Source organism: Gekko japonicus, unplaced genomic scaffold (genome assembly GCF_001447785.1).
Source record: "Gekko japonicus isolate JY-2015 unplaced genomic scaffold, Gekko_japonicus_V1.1 scaffold459, whole genome shotgun sequence".
NCBI lineage: Eukaryota > Metazoa > Chordata > Lepidosauria > Squamata > Gekkonidae > Gekko > Gekko japonicus.
Genome location: NW_015173137.1, coordinates 1,024,327 through 1,048,375, shown reverse-complemented (window position 1 = coordinate 1,048,375; position 24,049 = coordinate 1,024,327).

The following is a 24,049-nucleotide window of genomic DNA, read 5'->3' as shown; positions in this document are numbered from 1 at the left end:
GAGGTGAGCTGCTTCTCATACGGCAGCATCACAAGAAGCAGGCGGGAGCTACCACGAGCTGGTGACCCCAGCCCCAAGCCAGCAGCCCACCCCAGCCCTGCATAGGGTAGGGTTGCATTCTCCAGGTGGGGCCTGGTGTTCTCCTGGAATTACAACTGATCTTCCGTCTAGACTACAGAGATCCATTTCCTTAGCAAAAATGGCAGCTTGAGAGGATGAACTCCATGGCCTCACGTCTCTGGTGAGCACCCTCCTCTCCCCAACCTCCACTTTCCTCAGGCCCCATGCCCAAATCTTCAGGAATTCCCTAGTGTGGGGTCCTAGCAGCCCTGTCCTGGGCAAAAAGGACCCATTGGCACCAACCAATGAGCCCTGGTTATGTGAGGCAGCTGTGCGCCTGCTCATTTTTCCTCCCTCCCCTGTCCAGCAGGGGGCAGGCTGGAGAGCAGGGCCCTTTCCCATCCCAGAGCCCTTTTTGCCTGCCAGTTCACCAAAGTTACACCTGTCTATAGAAGTCAGTGGGCTTAGAAGTGTGTAAGGCTGCATCGATTACAGCAGCATGAAAACCAACCTCCACCGTAGCTAAGCAGCAAGAGAAGGGGGTGTGGGAACAGGGGGAAATGGCTCTATGCGGGAGGCACAACATCACGTCCAGTGAATATTCGCAAGCAGGGCTATTTTTGGGCAGGAACGCACAAAAACGGAGTTCCGGCTGGCTCCCGAGTTGGCCACGCCCAGCAGGAACTCATTAGCATAATAGGCCACACCCAACAGCAGAAACTCATTAGGATTGGCTACATTAGGGGTGTGTGGCCTAACATGCAAAGGAGTTCCTGCTACAAAAAAGGCCCTGGGGTTTGACAACAAACAAGGTAAACAGAATAAGAATCAAAAGGTGGGTGTGGCTGGATGACCACACTTCTGGTAACATGGGGGTGTGACCTAATATGCTAATGAGCAGTGCTGTCAGGGTGTGGCCTAATATGCTAATGAGTTTCTGCCATTGGGTGTGGCGTATTATGCTAATGAGTTCCTGCTGGGCTTTTTCTACAAAAAATGCCCTGTTCGCAAGTGACATCATGTCACCAGTGTGATGTCAAGGTGATGTTGTAGGATTTGGGCAAAACTCTGTGGTAAAACCAAAGTTTTGCCCATATCCTAAAGCACTGCCATGTCATCACACTTGCTATGTGACATCAGTTCCAAAGTATTCACCGGAAGTGATCTTGTGCTGCCAGCAGGGCACCCTTTTTTGAAAAAAAATTCCTCCCACTGGCACTTAGTGAGCTCGTGGGTAACAATAAGCAGGAACAGACAGAAGTGGCATCCACATACCCCATCCCTGTATGGCATACAGCTGCTGCCATTCCGCATCCTCAGTTGCTTCTGTGCAAAAGTGCAGACACGGCAGCAGTTGTGCACACACACACACACGCCAGCCTTGTTCAAAGTAGATTTATTTTTGATCCAGTTTAAAGGAGAAAGCCCTGGGGAGTCCACAAGTGTGTGGACCATCCCATTTGATTCGGGGGCTTCCAGCATTCCATGCAGGCAAAAAAATCCCATGCAGAAGCAGCCAGACTCTGGTTAGGATTGCACTGCCAGTTAATACAGGTATTCTGTAGCAGCTTCTGTACATTTGCAAAATATAATATTGGTTAAGTTTCATGATGTTAACTCTGGATAAGAAGATTAGCAAGGAAGAGCCAGGATTCATCACTACAACAACAAAAATACAGCAGAGAAATGTAATAGAATTTATTTATTTATTTATTTAATTTTATTTATACCCCGCCCACCCCGCATTGCGGATAGCATGTGCGGATAGCATGGCTGTGGGATATGTGCGGGATAGCATATGTGCGGGATAGCATATGTGCAGATAGCATGGCTGTAGATCAGTCCTGCAATTGTTAATAAATATGCTAAAATACTATCCAGGTTTTATGGGCACTACTGCCCTCTAAAGGAAATAGTTATGCTTGCTCAACTGTATGAAGGAACAGACATGTGCAAAAATGCCAAGCAGCCTATTTGTACAATTGAGCCCTGTTTCAAAGCTGTTGCAAACCGTGGTTACCCTGAAAAGGATGCAAAATCCTTTATTCCATTTGCAAAATTCTTTACTGCAGTTTTATTTCTGGCTTCCTAAGCAACTAATGTTGAGTGCTTGAGTCTGGGTTTCCATGCACATAATTCAGGACCAAAGGCTGCATATGCCAGGAAACCTATGCATCTGTATTTGCTCAGTTATGCAGAAGCTGGCCAGAGAGGTTTGGAGGTTGCTTTCTTTTCTTTTTGTGTCTAATCAAGCCCCCAAGGCATAAGAAATGGCAGGATCAGAGCAATGGCAGAGAAGAAGAGTTGTTTTTATAACCTGCTTTTCTCTACCTTAAGGAGTCTCAAAGCAGCTTACAATCACCTTCCCTTCCTCTCCCCACAACAGACACCATGTTAGGTAGGTGCGGCTGAGGGAGTTCTGAGATAACTGTGACTGTCCCAGGGTTGTCAGGTCCAATCTTGTCCCCAGCGAGGGGCTTTTGGGGTTATTCCCAGAGGGGGCGGGGAGTCCCCAACATGATGATGTAACCTTGGGGACATCCTGCACCAAGCCCCGCCCACAAGAAAAATCACCTGCAGCCACCCCTCTCCCAAACCTCCTGCAAGATTGAAAGGGCCCGCTGACCAGGTGGAGGGCCCTTTGAATCTTGCAGGAGGTTTGGGAGAGGGGCGGCTGCCGCTGGTGCGCCTGAACTGCAAGTGGCAATGCCACTTGAAGTTCAGGCATGCGGGGCCAGTCCCCGCCGGCTGGAAGTGCTTAAATGGATCCTTTAAGCGCTTCCAACTGGTGGGGCCCCGAGCGCCCGATCTCCAAGCGGCATTGCCATTTGGACACCGGGTGCATGGGGCCAGTTCCCGCCGGCTGGAAGTGCTTAAAGGGGCCCTTTAAGCACTTCGAGCCAGTGGGGCCCCAAGCGCCCACAGCCGCCCCTCTCTCTCTCGCCCCTCTGCAAAATTTAAAGGGTCCTCCAGCTGAGGTAAACCCTGCCAGTCCGGGGGGGGTCTGGCAACCCTAGACTGGCCTAAGGTTACCCAGTAGGCTTCATGTGGAGGAGAAGGGAATCAAACCTGTTTCTCCAGATTAGAGTCCATCGTTCTTAACCACTACACCATGCTGACTCTCTCACCACACTGATGCTGAGACAGTAGGCCAGAGATGTGGCAATATCGAGAGTGAAAGGGCTTTGGCTAGAAGAGAAAATGCCACAAGTTTCTCACATACATACCCATTCTTTGTGCTTCCTATGTAATAGCCAAAGGAAGTTCCTCTAATTTCCACTATGATGACCCCCTTGCACATGCAACTATGGCCTTTTCCACATGCTTTACTTACTCCTGATTTTCTTGGCAATTCACAAGCACTGGAATTGCTTTGAGCCAGGGGTCATTTCCTGTAGGAGCGCACAGGAGTGGTGCTCCGGCAGTAAAGAGCCCAGGGGGCAGGCACATGCAACAATCCCCACACCCTGCTCCCAGCAGCCCTCAGTCAGAGCAAGAAGCAGCCAGGTAAGTTGCAGAGCTCCCCCCCAACTCCCCGGTCCAAAACAGTCCAGTGGCACCTTTAAGGCCAAGGTTTATTCAGATACAAGTTCTCCCTCCTCTGCGAGGAATGATCTGCATGTCCCCCCCCCAATAGCTAGCAATCCAAAACAGTGGAGCCTGAGCGGTGGGTGTTGCTTTTGACACACTTCTGGTGATGTCAGGGGGTGTGGCATATGCAAATAAGTTATGCAAATAAGTTATGCTAATGAGCTCCTGCAGCTCTTTTTCTATGAAATGACCCCTGCTTTGGGCACAATTCTTCCACACATTTGCCCACCCTGTGCATTTTCATAGTTGTGGAGTCCATTTATTTTCTTCTGCCTGTGCTTTCAGAAATGAGGATTTTCAAGGGAGGGTGCTGTGATCATTGGTGATGTCAGAGCACCCCGCCCTTATTATTTTTTTAAAGGCCCTAAAATATCGATCTATCGATGCAGTGTTGCAATGGTAGTTTAAGCAGGTTCTCTGAATTCCAAGCTTAAATTATTTCTAAAGTAAGTATGTTACTCTCTCCTTTACTGAGATATGCCTTTCCCCTTATATCTTGGCAAGGGAAAGGGCTGGAGACTTGCTTTTTTTAAAATTATGGTTAGGAATTAAACTACCATTATAGGGCCATTTAAAAACAACAACAACAGAAAATCACATTCAGGTGGGTAGCCGTGTTGGTCTGAACTTTGAGTACAGGGGCACTTTTAAGACCAACAAAGTTTTATTCAAGGAAACCAGTCATCTTCAAGATGGGGGAGGAGAGGGAGTAGTTTGACAATGACAGTCCAATCACTGAAAATTGGGCAGGAGGTGGGTGAGAGTGAGTGGGAAAAGGAAAACCAACAGAAACATTATGCACAAGGAAAAAGCCAGGTCAAAATCAGCTTCCAGGAAAAGATCAGGGTAAAAGTGGTTTCAAAAGTACAAGGGAAAAAATGGGAAGAACCAAAAAAAACCAAGTGAAAACTAGAGACACAAAAATGTGTGTGGAAATCAGAGGATACACTGAAGCAGTATGGGGCCAGAAACAATGGGGAAAACATGCAGAAAAGCCCTATATGTAGTAGGGATTGGAATGTTGCCTAAGTCACACTACGGCTTTTGCCATGGTAAATAAACAGGCAAATCCCTCCTCAATGACAAGCACTTTGTGCATGTGCAGAAGACAGGGGTTTTTTTGTTTTTTTTACTCATTTGACTCTTACTAACCAATCAGGGAGGGTATCCTGAAGCATCTTCCCTTCCGCACCCACTTTGAATAGTGGCATCCAAACCCAATTCTCTGTTGCAAATCAGGCTGATTCTGAACACTATTGCAATATGTCTGGCTCCCCATAGTGGCCAAGATGGTGAGGCCTGGAGTTCTCCTGGAAGTACCACTGATCTCCAGACTAAAGAGATCACTTCGGCTGGAGGAAATGGCAGCTGTTACATCCCCGCTGAGCTCACTCCCCTTTCGGGATTCTACCCTCCTCAGGCACCACCCCCAAATCTCCAGGAATGTCCCAAGCCGGAGTTGGCACCCTACATCTGCATCTGAGGAACTCCTTCATACTTGCTTTTATAAAAGGTGATAGCAGGGGGATAACCCCTCAGCTATTCAGAATGTGGATTGTAGGGCTGGGTCCTTTTAACCCCTTAAACAGGGCTGCCTGCCTTCCCCCCTCCCCCATTCCTCACTCTGTCTGTGTGTGTGTGTGTGTATAGCTTGCTGAACCGTGGCTTTGATGAGGTCTGGCAACCACAACTCAATCACTGCCACATGATGTCTGCAACAGGAGGGGTGGGGGCTCCGAGCCAGGCCCAGAGCCTCCTCTTAGCCTGGTGTTGCTTCTCATGTGGCTTTCAGCAGCCTAGCCCAGCCTCCTGTCAATGGAGCCTGCAATTAGGGAACCATTCTCAGCATGTGGTCAGAGCTGGGATAGGGGCTGAGGCAGTGCGGCTTGGAACTTTTTTTTTGGAGGGGGGGTGAACAGAGACTGCCCCAGACCTTACATGATCTCACTTCTGCTCCCCCTTGCACTCACACCTCCCCAAAGTCCCCCCCCCCATCATTTTGTCTAAGTCCAGAAGATTGATGCCACCCTGAGTAGTAACATCAGCACAAACTGTGCAACAGAACTGTAGACAGCAAATCAAATAAGAGCCAGAGCCCTGCCACTGAAAACTATTTACATGGCAGCTTGTAATAAATTTAAAAAACCCCGCAGTAACATTTACCTAAAAGGGGGGGGGGGGGGTTAAACCATCAAATCCATAAAAACAAACCACAATAAAAACTAGAAGGTTTCAGGGTGAATTTACACTAGTGTTCAGCAAGTGACCACACGTGGGCCGGCCAGCCAATTCACATGCCTGTGTACATCCCTAGCTGGGATCCGGACATCTACACACAAGAATTTCCCTCAGAATTTTCCTCTCCGAAGGTATCCCACACATCGCTCAAAGATCAAAATGCAGTTTGGTGTAAAGTGTTTGTTTTTTTTTAAGATAAATATTGATGACTCATATAAGCAAATTTCTCTTAAAAATATTTATACCTATTCCTCATACTGCTCTATTGTAAGTCTGTTAATTTAGAGAGACATTTATTTATTTATTTATTTTTATTTCAACTTGCTACCCCGCTTGAACCCCCCAGGGGGTCTCTGAGCGGCTTACAGTTAACCTTTATCCCTTACCTATGGCCACACATATATACTGGGGTGGGGACTGTCCTAACAGCACAAAGTGGAGGTACGTTATTCAATCTTCTTCCTTCTGGAACGGCTCGTCGGCTCGGCTTCTTTCTGGCTTTTTCTCCTTCTATCCATGATCTTTCCGGTGGCAGTTTCAGCGGGCCACTCAGGCGCTCAGCGCGCTTCCGGTGCGGTTCTGGCTCCGTCCATTGAGGCCCTGCCGCGCCTGCGCCTTCCACGCTCCCAGCGTCTTCCTGGCTCCACCTTCCACCAACGTCCGGACCCTCGTAGATGTTGCGCCTCAGTCACCATTTTTCCACCGCTCTCCGTCTGCCACTCGCCGCCTCACCGCTTGTCGTCGTCACTCCACAGACCCCCTCGATGAGGGGAGGGTGCCCCCTACCATCTAAGGTAGGTACCCATTGATCTACTCACGTATTTTTGATGTTACATCGTGCTTTCGAACCGCTGGGTTAGCGGGAGCTGGGACTGGGGCCAGGTGCTCACTCTGGCCGCGGCAGGAATCGAACAGCTGTAGCAGCTGTTTGTAGATGTTACATGCAGGCGTTTAACCACCTGCGCCACCTGCGCCAAGTAGTTCTGTGGAGGAACCTTTGAGAAAAAACGTCTAAGGAAAAATTCGACTGGGAAGGAGATGGCAGGAGAATGCCTTTCTGCCTCTTAACCACATATAACATACCCATCAATTACATTATCGACACTTGTTGCTTGTACACAGCATGAACAGCACCTGAATATGTGAACTGATTAAACAGAAAAGTATTTCCTTCCAGAGATAACATGAAAATGGCCAGTTCACACATCATCAGATAGTGAAGATACCCGATGGTAATATATGCTTGAGTACATCAACCCTTTGTCTTTCCCTCATTAATTTAGTCTCTCCTTTATCCTATAGTCTCTTCCTGAATATGGCAGAACTGATGGGAATATGAGCTCTTTCCTGTCAACTGTCTGTGTCTTTTCATTGGTTCACAAGGAATGAGATATCCACCTGCGGCTGCCTCATATAACAGTACAGAGGTGATTTTAGACTTTGGATTTAATGTTTTTTCCAACATTAATGCCAGATGTCTAGGAAACTACAGTTACCAGACTGCACAAGGGAAATAAAGATGGAAGTGAACTGAGTATTGATTGCCCATTTCTAGCTACATCTTGTACTTGAGGGCTTCATACTGCACCAAGATGGCTGGCCCCCTGGTCTTCTGCCCTGGAGTTTGGACCTAGGGTTTCCAGCCCTGTGGATGAAATCCTGGAAGCTTTTGGGAGCAGAGCCTGGGGGAGAGGGAACATGCTAGACACTGTAACATCACTTCCAGGTGATCACATCACATCACACTCCCCCACAATGCTCTAGTCATTTCCCCAGGCTCTATAGAGACTGAGGAAATTCTTAGAGCATCATGGGGGATGCATCATAGAGATTTGTGAAATTCCTAGAGCATCGTGGATGCTGTGATGTCACTTGAGGTTGTAGCATCCATGATGTTCCCCTCCACCATTTTTTATCTTGCTGCTCAATTAGTGCTCAATCGGGCTACATGTATTACTTTTCCCTAGTGAGGGAAATTGTAGAGTCCTGGGAGGAACTGGGAAATAGTTAGACCACTATAGACACTTATTGTTCTCTCCCATGTAATTTTATGTACACTATTCAGATTCTTCATACCTTGCTAATTTGTGGGAGTGGTCCACTCTTTTCCTGGATCTTGTTTTCATCTATGCTTTTTATATCTAGTCCTGGAAAACCTGGCCTTGACTTGCCTGTCTTTGTAATATTCCCTCCCGCACACTCATAGGGTTGCCATGCCAGCTCCTGGGAAGGGCCCAGAGATCTCCTGGAATAACAATTTATCACCAGATTCCAGAAACCAGTTTCCCTGGAGAAAATAGCAGTTTCAGGAGGTGGGGGAGTGGAATCTATGGCATTATATCCTGCTAAGGTCCCTCAAGTGGTTAAGACGCTGAACTGCAGGCTGTGGAAGGTCAGTAGTTCAGCAGTTCGAGACCCGGGTGCCGCATGATGGAATGAGCTCCCATCTCTAGTTCCAGCTCCTGCCAACCTAGCAGTTTGAAAGCAAGAAATTGCAAGTAAATAAATAGGTACCACTTCGGTGGGATGGTAACAACGTTCCGTGCTCCTTGGTGTTTAGTCATGCCGGCCACATGACCACGGAAACGTCTTCGGACAGCGCTGGCTCTTCGGCTTTGAAACGGAGATGAGTACCGCAACCCTAGAGTCGGATTTGACTGGCTTTCGAGCAAGGGAACCTTTACCTTTTTAAGGTCCCTCTCCTCCTCAAATCCCATCCTCTCCAGGCCCCACCCCAAAATCTCCAGGAATTTCCCAAGCTGGAGTTTGCAGACTGGACAGAGCATAAGGAAAGAGAGGCATTTGAGAGAAGTAAGATTTCTTTCAGGAATGACTGTTTGACTGAGCATGTTGTCCTTGGGGCCTACTTTACCTCGGTCTGCGTACTGACACATTTGCTGAGGTAAACACTCGAGTGCTCTCATCTCCTACCCATTCCTCAAAGAATGCGAGTCAGGGTGGGCCAACAGCGTGGAGATTTCCCACTTCTCCTCAAACAGGAGATGCTGGCCCCACAGTAGGTTTGCTAAAGTCTCCCCTGCCTCCATCTCTCCCCAGCCTCTAGGTCCCATAAATCTCCCAGAGCTTTATTTAAATAACTGGAAAGTGAGGCCCTTTGTTCAGAAAATAGCTGTGTGGAGCAGCCCGGGCGCAGATAATGAGCTGAGGAGCTATATTGGTCAGTAACATTCGCCGAACTTTCCATATTTATATTCCAAAGCTAATTATGGTTTGTGTGTTCACTCAAAATGATGATTCATCTAAACCAAGCCTGGGCCACAGAGCAATGGCAGTGCCGGCGCACAGAAGGGACTGCCTTGGATGTTCCACCAAAAAAGAAACATGCCCCCTGACTCTCCCCCACCCATGCACACCCCTATTCCACTTCAGCACATCCTGCTGGCCCCACAACTCTTTTGTGCCGGCACACCCAGCTACTCTTAAAAGGAGCATGCTTGGTAGGAAAGTAGGGATGCCAGCCTCCAGGTGGGGCCTGGGGATCTCCCAGAACTACAGCCCGTCTCCAGACCACAGGGATCAGCTCCTCTGGAGCAAATGGATGCTTTGGAGGGTGGACTCTGTGGCATTGTACCCCACTGAGGTCTCTGTCTTCCCCAGGCTCCATCCCCAAATCTCCAGGAGTTTCCCAACCTGGATCTGGCAACCCTATGCCCCCTGCTGATGGAGAGGGGGACTTGGAAACCATATAGGAAGGAAAGGAAGATGAGAATGATTGTAACACTTAGAATTTATACAGCATTTTCCTGGAGTACCAAAAGCATTACATTATCTCAGCAATTTTTACAACAGCTTTTTAAGGTAGGCCAATGGTATTATGTCCGTGTTACAGATGGGGGACAGAGGCAAAGGCATTTGTAGCTTTCAAAAGGCCACTTCATGTCAAATTTGAGCCAGAGATGTCCTAGTTCACATTGGCCACCAGAGCTCTGAAGAAGACAAATAGGAAAGCCTGTAGAAGAAGAGTCCAGTGGCACCTTTAAGACCAACAAAGTTTTATTCAAGGTGTGAGCTTCCATGTGCACGCACACTTCATCAGACAATTAAATGGAATTACAGATCATAGTTGTATATATAGGGGTGGCTCGTTAAATTAGCATGCAAAATAGTAAAGATGTTTATTAACAGATCAAAAGAATGACAAGCTTGGTTTCTGGTTATCGTCTGTTTGGGTTCAACTGGGAGGAAAAACAGCATAGGTCATAAATATGTCAGAACTGGAGATTGATGTGCCCTAAATTGTGAGAATCCAGTCCTTAGACCCCATCCATCTCCTTTCTAGCATGGAGGCAAACTTTACAGCATCTTGACTATGTAGAGTATTTTCCTTGTCCCCAAAACAGCATGTAGAGTTTCATGAGAGGTGATCACCAGTAATCAGTAAGTAGGCACCTGTTAGGCAAAATAATTATGAGCTGTGAATATTTTATGCTGTTGTGTTTTTATACATTGGTTTTATTGCCTCTAAGTTAATTTTTAGTTTTGTAAGTTACTATTGCCTAATGGAAAGGTAGGTTATAAATTTTCTAAATTAGATAGATAGATGATAGATCACATCTGTCTGTCTGTCTATGTCTATCATCTGTCTGTCTGTCTGTCTGTCTGTCTGTCCATATAGCTGGTACATGCATGTACAGAGGCAGTGCACCCCACCATCTGGTCAAACTAGGTGGTCACCTGGGGGGCCATACTTTAAAGGGTTCCAAGTTACATGGAAGTGATATACTGTCCCTTGCTGGAATGTGTGTGTGTATGTGTGTGTTATCGCTTACAAACAAAAGTATCATTTTTTCTATATTAAATTGGGGTTTGTGCCAAAGTCATAGTTTGCCTAGGGTGCCAACAACCCTTGGTGCTGTCCCTGAGTGTACTTCTGACTACTAGATGCTGGAGACAAAAAAGAGAAATTTAACTCCTTCAGGATCTGCTTGTGAGTACCCAGTGGTATGTGGCTTGCTGTTGTTGGAAATAAAATGCAGACTTTTAGTGTGATCTAGCAAGGCAATTAACCCTAACAGTCCCACTTATTTCAATTCCATGTTTAGGAACTCAGCCTTTGGCTGGAATGTGGGTTGCCTGTAGTCAAACTTGGAAAGCACTATAGCAAACAAAAAAGTAGGTAGATGGATAGATGGATATATTCTTCATTGTTTTCACTTGTTTGCAATGCATAATGTTCTCCATTCCTCTGAGGGGAAGAGATGATGCACAACTCCTTATTGGGCAGAGGTGGCTATTCCTCATTTCTCTTCTTTTCAGGAGGGGGGAAATTTTCCATCCGTATCGTCTATTTTTACTGCTTTTGGTATAAAGTTTTAGTTTAGTTTGAACATAAGAACATAAGAGACGCCAATGTTGGATCAGGCCAAAGGCCCATCCAGTCCAACTCTCTGTGTCACACAGTGGCCAGAAATACCAGTGCCATCAGGAGGTCCAGCAGTGGGGCCAGGACATTAGAAGCCCTCCCACTGTTGACCCCCCCCCAAGCACCAAGAAGACAGAGCATCACTTGCCCCAGAACCCCTAGCTATACCTTGTGGCTAATAGCCACTGATGGACCTCTGCTCCATATGCTTATCCAATTCCCTTTTGAAGCCGTCCATGCTTGTAGCACCCACCACTTCCTGTGGCAGTGAAGTTTGAAGAATAGATTTTTCTCTCTAGGAACAGGAAGGCTGTTAATCCCTGCCTGTATGGTACCCTGTGTCAAAGGTGTGTGCGTGCTAGCCGGCTGTGATTTTTAAGTGACAAAAATTCCCGCACATTTTTCTGCCTCTGGATCGTGCATAAAATTTTGCAGTCAGGTTACAAATTAAGCCTTGTAGGTGGTTGCATAGAGTGGGAGGACTAGACGTAAGGACTTCAGTGGGTGTGGCTTCTGTGGTAACTCAATATCTGGTGCCTGTGTCTCACACACACACACAGGAGACATCTGCAGTTTTCAGAATGGGACAGCATTTTTTCATTGTTGTCACTAGTAGGTATTCATTTTTTCTGACATGTGTGCAGAAATGTGCCCTGACCTGGATAGCCCAGGCTAGCCTGATCTCATCAGATCTCTCAAGTTAAGCAGGATCAGTCTTGGCTAGTATTTGGATGGAAGACCTCCAAGGAATACCAGGGTCATCACACGGAGGCAGACAATTGGCGAACCACCTCTGAACATCTCTTGCCTTGAAAACCCTTGCAAAAACTTTGCCTTGAAAAACCATTGCCTTGCAATGGCTTGCCTGCTTTCTCCAAGGTCGGGGACAAAGGGTGGCATTGGGGGAACAGCTATCCCAAAGGCACCCACTGAATTGTGCAGTGCCTCAAGGGGCGGTGCTGTCCCTGATGCTATTTAATATCTATATGTGTCCCCTTGCCCAGGTTGCATGGAGGCATGGACTGGGATGACACCAGTATGCAGATGACACACCGCTCTAGCTGTTGTTGGGCGGCCAGTCTGACTCTAAACCAGAAGATCTGGAGCGGTTGTTATAAGACGTGGCTGAATGGCTTAAGACTGAGCCGACTGCAATTGAATCTGATGAAGATGGAGGTCCTGTGCCTGAGCTGGGGCGGGCTAAGGGTAGGGATCCCACTCCTGACCTTCGACGGGGCTCTGGTGGTGCCAGCATCAGAGGTTAGGAGCTTGGGAGTGCTCTTGTATGCCTCCTTAACAATGGAGGCCCAGGTAGCAGCCACTGCCAAGTCAGCCTTTTATCATCTTCAGCTGATCAGGCAGTTGGTTCCCTTCCTTGAACGCAATGACTTGGCAACAGCGATCTATGTGATGGTCACCTCAAGACTGGACTACTGTAATGCTTTCTACATGGGGCTGCCCTTGTTGCAAATCCAAAAGCTACAGCTACTGCAAAATGCTGTGACCAGGCTTGTAATGGGCCTCCCAGTGCGGGAGCACATCGAGCCAGTGCTGAGAGCATTGCACTGGCTGCCGATAGCATACCAAATTCACTTTGAGGTGCTGGTTCTTACCTTTGAAGCCCTTTAGGGTCAGGGGCCTACATACCTGAGGGACCATGTCTTTCCCCACATATTCCCCAGAGAGCACTGCGATCAGGGTCCTAAAATCGACTGGCCTTCCCTGTCCTCAAGGACACCAGGCTGGCTACAACCAGGGCCAGGGCTTTCTCAGTGTTGGCTCCACTCTGGTGGAATGAGCTCCCAAAAGAGATCAGGGCCCTGTGGGACCTTATGCAGTTCCACAGTGTGGTGTATTCAATCTGACCAAAGTATGTATGTGAACTCTGTCATTGAAACACCATGTGAAGCTTTCATCCTGGGCTAGGATCCTAATCCCTCACTTGTAATTGGTAGACCAGGAAGAACCCACCAATCACCAACAGCCAGTTCCAAGAGCGGGAACTATTGTGATTGGACCTTATCCCTGCAACCTCATAGATTGATATTGTATAATAGGGCGTGGCTACATTAGCCAGGAGAGTTTAAAAGTAGAACAGCTTCAATGTAAAAGCTGTTCTGGCTATTCATGTTGATCTGTTTGGAGTTGAGTTACGAGTTGCTGAATAAAGCTGATCTTTTGCTGAAATCACTCTCTGACTCTTTGTTAAGTAACCAACTCAACACACAGGGCCTGCAAGATGGAGCTATTCCACCAGACTTTCAACTAAGGAGCCACCCACAATAGTTGAAAGGCAGAGAACCCTGTCCCCTGGAGTCACCAGAAACAGCCTGTGCCAGCTGCATAAAGGATTGGATCTACGGGCCAATCACTAGGATAGATCACTGAATGATGGCCGCCATCATTTAATAATTTTATTACTATCAGTATTATTTAATGTTTAGCACCTTATAATGTTGGCCTATTTTGAGTTGGTTTTAAGACTGTTTAAATTGTTTACTTATGCGTTTTTATTCTTTTATGTAAGCCGCCTTGAGCCACTTTGGCTGGAACGGCGGCATGTAAATCTGATAAAATAAATAAATAAACCGTAAGGGGCCACCATAAGTCAACTGTGACTTGAAAGCAAAATAAAAAAAGGTGAAATGGGGATGATGGATCCTCCAGTTCCCTCAGGTCCATGGAAGCTGTGGAAAATGAACAGGATACACACATGACACCCCCACTCACCCATTTTTTCCAGTCTCTTCTGCTAACGGTTCTGTTGCTCCGATTCACTAGAGAGTGTTCTGCGAATTCTGTAGCCTCTGTAAATGTGCTCACTTACTAAAACCGAAGTTGCAGGCTGGAAGCCCACGAATGCCCCCAGTACTGTTATCTGACTCAAATGCCGATGGACTGATAACAGCTAACGTGGTGCGGTTCCTGGCTAAGGTTGCTGCTCTCAAGAAACATTGAAAATTTTAGTACCTCTGTAAAAACCGACACCGATTTTTAATCTTCGGATGATTTTAGTTAGTTGGCTCCGCCCCAAGTGTAGTTAGGTAATTTTTAATCTCTGGGCTCAGTCTGGGTTTTAATGTGATTGTGATTATGCACCTTGTCATATGTTATGTTAATTTTATGTACCTATTTTACCCCCCTTTTGCATTTTCTTCTGGTCAAGACTTCGGTCATATAGACCTGTAATAAATTGAATTGAATGCCCCCAGCGAGAGGACAGCAGCAAGACAGGCCCGAGTGTCCAGGGGACAGAAATATCTTTAAGCGGTGCGGCCTTGTGGCCAACATTTGCAATCTGCCAGGTTGGCATGAGGAAACTGGGTGGGTCTTGCCCTTGTGGTGGTGACCACACAGCCTGCAAAACAAGAAAGGAACAGAGCAGAGCCTGCCCAGCCCTGTGCTCAAAGGTATTTTTAGCCCAAGGCCTTGGTGCTAATTAGACAGTAGGTCAGAGGGAATCAGGGAAGGGGAGCAAACCGCAACTGCTCTGAAGCCCAGCTTCCAGAACTTCAGGGGCCGTGTCCAGGCTACTGGAGAGCAAACTCAGTGGCCTTTGAGAAAACATGCCTCTGTGTGGGTAACTGGGATGATGGCTGAAAGCGCATGGTGTGACCAACGGTAGCTGTGCATTGAGAGAGGGTGCTTTCCGCCTGGCTCTGCTGCGTGCAGCGAGTATTCCTGCACATTTTCCTGTCTCTCGCACATGAATGAAATTTTGCAGGCAGCTTACAAGCAATGTTCCCTCTAAGCTGTGGAGTCTTGTGAGCAATAATTCTACTCTGTGAGCTACTTGGCATGAAATTTGTGAGTGAGCGATTTGGCTACTGCATAAATTAGTTGGCCCTGGAGTCATCCTTCCTGAGCGAAGACAAAAATCTCTGAGCTGTAGGCTGAAAAACCGTGAGCTAGCTCACACTAACTCAGCTTAGAGGGAACACTGCTTACAAGTTAAGTTGGATGGGTAAGGGCTGCACAGAGTGGGGGACATCAAGTCTCCGGAGGGTGTCAGGCTTCTAAAGAGGCTCAGATTCTGGAGGCCTGCATCATGCGCCTGGCCGTAGACTCCTGTCAGGTTGTCAGCTCTGTGGAAAGGACTGTTAACAGCGTATCAGTTTTGCTTAACTTTCTACTTTTATTTTCAGAGGTTACATGGGAGAATAATATAAAAAGGAACGCTTTTGAAAAAGCAACAGTGCTCTGCCTGTTAATTAAAGAGGGAGTTGAGCCAGAGGTTTTGGAGAAGGACCCAGAGCCGGCTCTGGCCAAACCAGTTGCGGATACACCACGGGAGAAGCAGAAAGGGATACAGTACAAACAAAATACACACTGTGGTATAGTAGTAAGGTACCCGGCCTTGGGCTCCCAAAAGACTGGGTTTATATGTGATTTGGAGCTGTCTTTGATACTCCCTCGGGTGCAGAATTTTTTCACGTCGGTGTCTCTACACAGTGTGCCCCAGTCAAGACGGCAGGATCACATGGGTATCCACCTTGCATTGTCTCAGTAACATGCCATTGCATGCTGTTTTTAAGTCAGAGGCATTGCAGTAAATAGTTGCTCTTTCAAGATATGAGGGTCAGTAAGGTGCAGAAGGAGTGGGGGAGGGGGGGTTCAGATGTGGGAGATGGGAGACGGCTTCAAAAGCGTTTTATTGCCCCCCCCCCCCCCCGCCGGTTTTTTTGTGGGGGTTTTTTGCAAACGCAGTAACTGCAAGAAGCTAGACCTCTGGGTCATAGGGCAAGTTTGAGCTTCGGCACATCTCTGTTTACAAGTTAAGTACTGGCCCAAGGGCGTGGGTGAACCTTTTTATGCTCCTGCAGGAATCCTGTTCACTCCCACTGCCTGTGTGTTATTGCAGGAAACCCTTTGTTGAGCCAAAGCTATTTCTTCCTCCCCCACCCCCTTAGCCACCCTCTTCCCCAGTACTCCTGTCCCTGCTCCAGCAGGAAGAACGATGGGAGGTAGGTCCCACAGGCTTGCGGCATCCCTGAACCCCTCCGCTGCTGAGCCGTCTGGAGCCCAGTGGCAGCTGGCAAAGGCAAGCTGGGCTTTGGGCGGAGCGAGCAGCAGCCACAGCCCACACACCCATTAGAGGAGCTTATTTCAGGGCCTCTGACCACAAGGGAAACATCCGGGGCTGAGGGAGGCTCCTTGGACGATGGCTCTTTTTCAGGGGGAGACAGGGAGAGGGGGAGGGGGAGGTGTGAATGAGGACAGCCAGGAGAAATGAACTGGAGGAAGCAGCAGTCTCTGTGTCTTGAATGGAAGGCTAAGGAGCTCACGCAGATCTCTTTTATTCCAAGATACAGAACTGCGGTGGCTCAAGTGGTTAAGACGCTGCACTGCAGGCTGTGGAAGGTCGGTAGTTCAGCAGTTCGAGACCCGAGTGTGCCGCATGACGGAGTGAGCTCCCGTCTCTAGTTCCAGCTCCTGCCAACCTAGCAGTTTGAAAGCAAGAAATTGCAAGGAGATAAATAGGTACCACTTCGGTGGGAAGGGAACAGCGTTCAGTGCGCCTTGGTGTTTAGTCATGCCGGCCACATGACCACGGAAACGTCTTCAGACAGCGCTGGCTCTTCGGCTTTGAAACGGAGATGAGCACCGCAACCCTAGAGTCGGATTCGATTGGCTTTCGAGCAAGGGAACCTTTACTTACAGAACTTAATAGTTCTACCTTTATTTTAGAAATCTCAAGTCCCACAGAGCGAGAAGGACCAGCTGGTAACTTGTAGGCCAAATACAGCATGTAACTAAAAGACTTCTGATTGGTCTGTGGTGGGCCTTTAGAAATGGCAGCTCTGCCCAGTGTTACTTATATATTATTTATTTAGTATGTTTTTATCCAGTCTTTCTGTGAAGAGTTTAGGGTAACTAAGGTCAGTCTCCTAGGGTTGCCAGCTCCAGGTTGGGAGATTCTGTGGGGGTGGAGCCTGCATAGGGTTGGCAACGCAGGGTTGGGAAATTCCTGGAAATTTGGGGGGGGGGGGAAGAGCCTGGGGAGAGCGGAGACTGAGGAGGAGAGGGACTTTAGCAGGGTATAATGCCATAGATCCACCTTCCCAAGCAGCCATTTTCTCCAGGGAGACTGAGCTCTGTTATCTCAAAATCTGCTGTGGTCATAGGGTTGCCAGCCTCCAGGTGAGGCTTGGAGATCTCCTACTTTTACAACTGATCTCCAGCTGACAGAGATCAGCTCCCCTGGAGAAAATGGCTGAAGGGTGAATCCTATGGCATTGTACCATGCTGAGGCCCCTCCCCTCCCCAAACCCCGCCCTCTCCCGGGTCCACCCCCAAAGTCTCCAGGTATTTTCCAACCCAGGGCTGGCAACCCTATGTGGTCATCACACCAGGTGATGCACTAACATTTGCTCAGAACTGTATGGTTAAAACTCTATGGTTAAATCATAGAGTTTGAGGCAAATGCTACAGCATCAACCCTGGCTTGATGATGTCACTTCCAGTAGCACCAAAAGTGACATCATCATGCCAGGGCCGCCAATCTTTCCCCCCATGAAATGGAAGTCCCCACCTTCCAGTTACCAGGCCATGCCTGGCAACCCTACTTATCCATCTACTCTCATGTAAAATGGAAGATGTGTGTGGTCAGTTTTTTTTACAGAAAGCAGAGAATATTGGAGGCTAAAACCTTCCCCTGCCTAAAATAAGTGACATATTTTAACATTAGTGGCATCATTCAATTACAGAATGTCTTATTTATTAATTACCTGCCTTTTCAAAATAATAAAGTTTAAATAAACATGCCAATATAACAATATGGGTCCTTTTAAAAATACTGATGGCTGAACTATACATCATGTTGGACCTAGGAATACCAGCTCTGGATTGAGAGATTCCCAGAGATTTGTGGGTGCTGCTGCAGGGAAAGTTGAGTTTGGGGAGCTGTTGTTTCCATGAGGGGAACTGACCTCTAGTCTGGAGATCAGTTATAACTGCAGGAGATCTCCAGGCCCTGCTTAGAGGTTGATAACTGTCACTGAAGCCCTGGGATCAGAGCTCCTGTTGTATTAGAACAGTGATGGCAAACCTTTTAGAGATCGAGGGCCCAAATTGCAACCCAAAACCTACTTATTTATCGCAAAGTGCCAACATGGCAATTTAACCTGAATACTGAGGTTTTACTTTAGAAAAAACAACTCTTCCATTAACTTAAGATGATCCAAACAAAGTAAGGAAAGCAATCTCAAATGCTTTCATTTACTTAAAATTATTTGGCAGAGAATTCCACACTTTAATGACGGTCTAGGCCTGGCTGGGGCGATGGCACATGTGCCCACAGAGAGGGCTCTGAGTGCCACCTCTGGCACCCGTGCCATAGGTTTGCCACCACTGGCCTAGAACATGTGTGTGCGCACGCACGCATGCACACATGCATACAGGGAGGGTAGATGTGGATCTGGGCTGCTTCCACACAGCAACAATTTAACATGTAGCTCTTACTGCGGCTGCTGTAGATGCGAAGACAGAGCACCCCCATGGCCAATTTCCCCCTGCGCTTTCCTTGACTCAGCCTTCTGTGGCTGCTATTTTTCACCACCACTGGAGGCCTTTTGTGAGGCTTTCGTTGCTATTGTGCTATAGCACAATAATGTTATAATGATCTATTACTACAGTCTGCTAGTTCCTCTAAATTCCCAGCTTTCAGTTAAAAGAAAGTCTCTAGTCTAGACTTTTCCGTTGCGGATATATTTCCCCATACAGCTCCACAATGAAATGTTCTAGAGACTTCCTTTCTTTTAAAATAGAAATTGGGTATCCTGCGGAATCTGTAGATCATGGTACTAGATCATTATAAACCTTATTGTGCTAGAGGGCAATAACAATTGCAGATTTTTTTCAAAAACTAAAAAAATCCCCCTGGTGATGGTAGGTGTTATGTCTGGACATAAGGAGCCATGTCTGGACTTGTCTGGCAGGCCACCTAGATGGAGAGTGGGGAGGCACGTCTGGGCTTGCCTGGCCTTTTCTGGGCAGGCCACCTAGTTGGAGCTTGTGCCCCCAGAACAGAGGCAGCCAGGATCCTGGAACCTGCCTGTGGATTGACCCCTGAGGGCAGCCAGCCAATCTGGAGCCTGTAGGCCATTTGAACTCACCAATTGCATGGGGGCTGGGAGTGGCTTAGGTGCATATAGGCTGCGGTCACACGGAGCATTAGCCACGCTATAGAGACGGAAGACAGGCGGATTTTCCGGGCGTGATCAAACCGCAACATCTGGGAAGCATAGAGCTCCCGTGGCTAACCTGAGGCTTCCCGCCGAAGATGCGCCGTAAAAAACTAGTACCTCCGAGGTACTAGTTTCCGGAAACCGCGGGGCAAGGGCGGGCGTCTGATCACGTTTCTGGTGGTAGCTCGTGGCATCCGGTGCCCGCCCGTGTCCTGTCGTGAAAAGGTTTTTTTCCTCAAGTCTCCATGGGATGCGCACAAGCACCCAACTGTGCATGCGCACACTTCGGTTAAACAAAAACCACAACCCCCACCGCGCTTTCTTCTTTGCCGCGCTGCAGGATTGGCATATGATCGGCACCTCCCCCCGAAGCACAGGACGTCAGCGGGACGTTTGATCCGGCGGCCGCGCAGTGGTTCGCTCTGGGGCAAACAGCTACGCCTCCCCCGCGCGATATCCGGCCCGTGTGACAGGGGCCATAGTTAGGGCAGTTGCCCCATGTAAAATATTCCTGTTGAGATGCAATAAACTGCTCCTTTCTGAAATCACTCTGCCTTCACCTCTGCCGTGTTAAACCCACTATTTAACAGTAGTGGTGGGGGAAATAGTGAATGTAAGGGGGCTGAGGCAAGAAACATATGGGGAGAACTATCATGTGGACGCTCTGCTACTGCTACAGATGTGTCATTTGCAGCAGCAGCAAGAGTTATAGCTGGAATCATTATTGTGTAGAAGCAGCATTGCTATACTTCTTGAAAATCATATCCTCTTCCACCATCTTCCTTTACTTACCTGCTTGTACAGCTTCCTTGCCAGCACATCTTGTTATATAGCCAAGGTTGTGATCTTTGGAGCCCAATGAATGAGGTAGCCAGGTCCAAAGAATGAGATAGCCCCACTGTAATGCGCAAGACCGTACATAGGTAGGCTCCATGCCACTCCCTGCTTCAAGTTGGTGGTTGTTTTTAGTCTACTGAGCTGAAAAGCAGGTAGCAGAACAGTGCAGGAAATGCAGCCAGGCATGGAGGCCCCAATGAGCCCTCTTGCGCCTGTCTAGGTACTCCACAAACTAGGGTTGCCAGGTCCACGTTGGAAAATACCTGGGGATTTGGGGGGTGTAGTCTGAGGAGGGTGGGGTTTGGGGAGGGGAGGAATTTTAATGGGGTATAGTGCCATAGAATCCACTTTCCAAAGCAGCCATTTTCACCGGGTGAACTGATCTCTGTTGCCTGGAGATCAGTTGTAATTCCAGATCACCAGCCACCACCTGGAGGTTGGCAACGCTACCACAAACTCCTGGATCCAACAGCACTCATGCAGAGGTCACCCACTGGGCTTTCCTGCATGGTTTTTTTCATTAGCTCTGGCACCACACTGCTTCGGTTTAATCCCCTGATTTCCACACGTATTTTTGTGCTTTTAATTTTCACTTCAGTTTTTCTGGTTCTTTTGAGACCATTTTTACCCTGTTGTTTTTCTGGAAGCTGCTTTTGAGTCATTTTTTTCCTAGTGCATAATGTTTCTGTCAGTTTTCTTTGTCCCAGCCCATCTTCAGCAATGAGACAGTTGTCATAGTTAAAGCACTTCCTCTCCCCCTGACCCAAGTAAGTCTCTAGCCTCTTCCCTCATGGAGATATAAGGAAAAAGGCATATCAGTGTGATCTGGAGGCTATGTGTGATCTGGAGGCTAAAAAACTCTGAGCTAGCTCACTCTAACTCAGCTTAGAGGGAAGAAAGAGATGAGAATCTGAAATAAGGGAGAGGCTGTTTCTCAGTGGTAGAGCATCTGCTTGGCATGTAGAATCTCCCAGGTTCAATCCCTGGCATTTATAGGTTACAGGATCAGGTAGCAGGCGATGAGAAAGACCTCTGTGTTTTTTTGAAAATACCCATCTTAAGACCCTGGAAAGCTGCTGCCACTCTGAGTGCACAGAACTGACTCTGATGGACCAAAGGTCTGAATCAGTTCAAGGCAGCTTCATCTGTCCATGTGAAATAGAAACTGGATGACAGGAAGAGGCTATGGAGGGAGAAGCTGAAAAGGAAGTGACATCACTTTATGCGGAATGAAAGGGAGCTCTGGGAGGGAAGGGGACAAAAGAGGGGAACTGGGTGCCAACAGTTCTGAGACTATAACCAGATCCGGGTTTATCAGTAACGGTGAACATTCTTACACGGCTGGTGGTCTGTTGTCAGCTTGGTGGGTTACAAGCTGTGTAGCCCTTTTTCAAGTATTTGGAATGCATAACCAGTGGCGGTCGAAGATCAGCAGCAACCCTCCCAAGATTATCCCGGAGCCTCCCAGGATTAAAGATTAACTTCCAGGGTCCTGATCCTGCAGAATTTAAACTAGCGAATTCTCAGAATCGGTGTTGAAGGGCAGATCAGATTGGTTTCGTTATCTTCTTCTTGTTGGGTTCTGTATATTTCTGGAGATGCAGCCAGCCTGGTGATTACAGTGTAGAATCTGATACATGCCCTGGCCCTCCTTTTCCACTGTGGGCAAAATCTGATTGCTGCACAGCAATTTGGTTTCAGAGGGTAGTTTAGTCCTTAAAGCCGTTTCTTCATGACGCAAGGCCTCCAGGAACACATCCAAAAGAGAGTAGCTAAGTCTAGTGGCAGAGCTGGAGATAAAACCCTGGAATCTTCCAAATTCCCTGTTCCTACATATCTAAATCCTATTTCCCTTCCAGGGATTTACACCATCCTGCTCTAGCCCATTACATACATTCCTTTCTCAAACCTAGAAACATAACCCAGAAATCCTAAACCACCCACTTCCACCAAATGATATTACAAATTCTAAACTGGAAGGAAGTCCCACTGATTTCAGCAGAACTCATTACCACATAAATGTGTTTCAGATCAGAGATTCCCATACATAATTTTTTCCCTCCCAGTATAGTTATGTACATGTGGAATTTTGTATGGAGCATTCATACCTATGAAAAAACCCCTTTAGTTCTTAGACCTTATGTGAGGTTTTTTCTTTCAGCTAGCCCTGCCTTAGAATAGCTGCCCTGAATTCTCCAGCATTCCATTCGGGTTGCTAGGTCCCCCCTGGCCACTGCAGGGGATGGGGAGGTAGGGTTGCCAGGTCCAGGTTGGGAAACTCCTGGAGATTTGGGGGGTAGAGCCTGGGGACAACAGGGACCTCAGTGGGGTGCAATGGCATCCAGTCCACCCTTCAGAACATTCATTTTCTCCAGGGGAACTGATTGCTGTAGTCTGGAGATGAGCTGTATTTCCAGGGGATCCCCAAGTCTCACCTGGAGGCTGGCGTCCCCATGTGATTCCATGCATGATCTTTTCTTTTCAGAAGTTAGAATGTTATGACCATTCTGTGTCATCACTGCAGCTCTCATTCTCTGGCCGTGGAGAGGGTAGTTCATAGGCAGGCAGCTGGCCCAGAAGCATTTTTAGATATGTGGGGGTTAATGCCACGCTTCTCAGCATTCACTTGCCTGTAATGCTCCCTTGAGCCATTCAAGGACTTGATGGGCATTCTAAAAAGGAGAACAAATTTTTCCAGGATGTAAGTTTTTATAAGTCAAAGATCACTTCATCAGATACCCCGACAAAGTAAGCGTTGATTCAAGAAAGATTATATCCTGGAAAACTTTGTTGGTCTTTACTGTGCTACTGGGCTCAAATTTTGTTCTGCTACTACTGACTAACACGGCTACCCTACTGAAACTATAAAAAGAAGGGTATTTAAACATATCTGCATAATTCTTTTTTTCAGCTGAGAATCTGAGGACTCTCAAACACATGTTTATGTGGGTGGTCTGGGACTGGAACTCCCAATACATTTGAGTGGTGTAAAAATGTTTTAAATAAATAAAACAAATAAATATTTTAACCATAAAAAGAAGCTGCAGAGGACGCTGACTTGGACTGCAGGCTTCTCTCTAGGGGGAGATGATGGGAAGTTAACCTTCTGCTTCTGATCCAAATAGCCCCCTCCTACAGCTGCTATTTGTATTTTTTAAAAACACAGAAGATCCATTCACAGATTTCTCAACATCACATTTGGTTTGGCCTTCAGTATTGAGCCCAGAGGCTTCCTCTGGCTGCTGGCATAGCTTCTAGAAGAGATGAAACCCCTTCTCCAGTGAGTCGCCTTCAAACACTAGAACATCACCATCAAGGCACAAGGAAAGGTCACGGCTACACTTCATTGCAAACCTCACTCCCCCTCCCCAGACCAGTAAATGGGTGACTCAAGCCGTTGCTAAATCAAACCCATCCGCCCTGTGAGTTGAGATAGCTGGAGGTCCCACAGAATGAACATTAGACGGTACAGGTAATCGAGTTAGCAGCTGTCAACCCAGCGCTGTCTCCTCCAAATTGGATTCTACTAGAAATCTAATTTACAAAGTATACCCCGCACAGCACACGCCCTTCAATTATATCTCCCCCAAGCCCCCTGCCACCCAAAGATGTACCCTCCACAGCCCCTGCCCCCCTGGAGAGACCGGAAATTACTGAAGAAAGAGGGAGAAAGGTCTGTTCATGTTTGAAACTAGAGAGACACATTCTAAAAGCAGTCAGAAATTAAAGCACACCGGCTATACGTGTCCCTTTC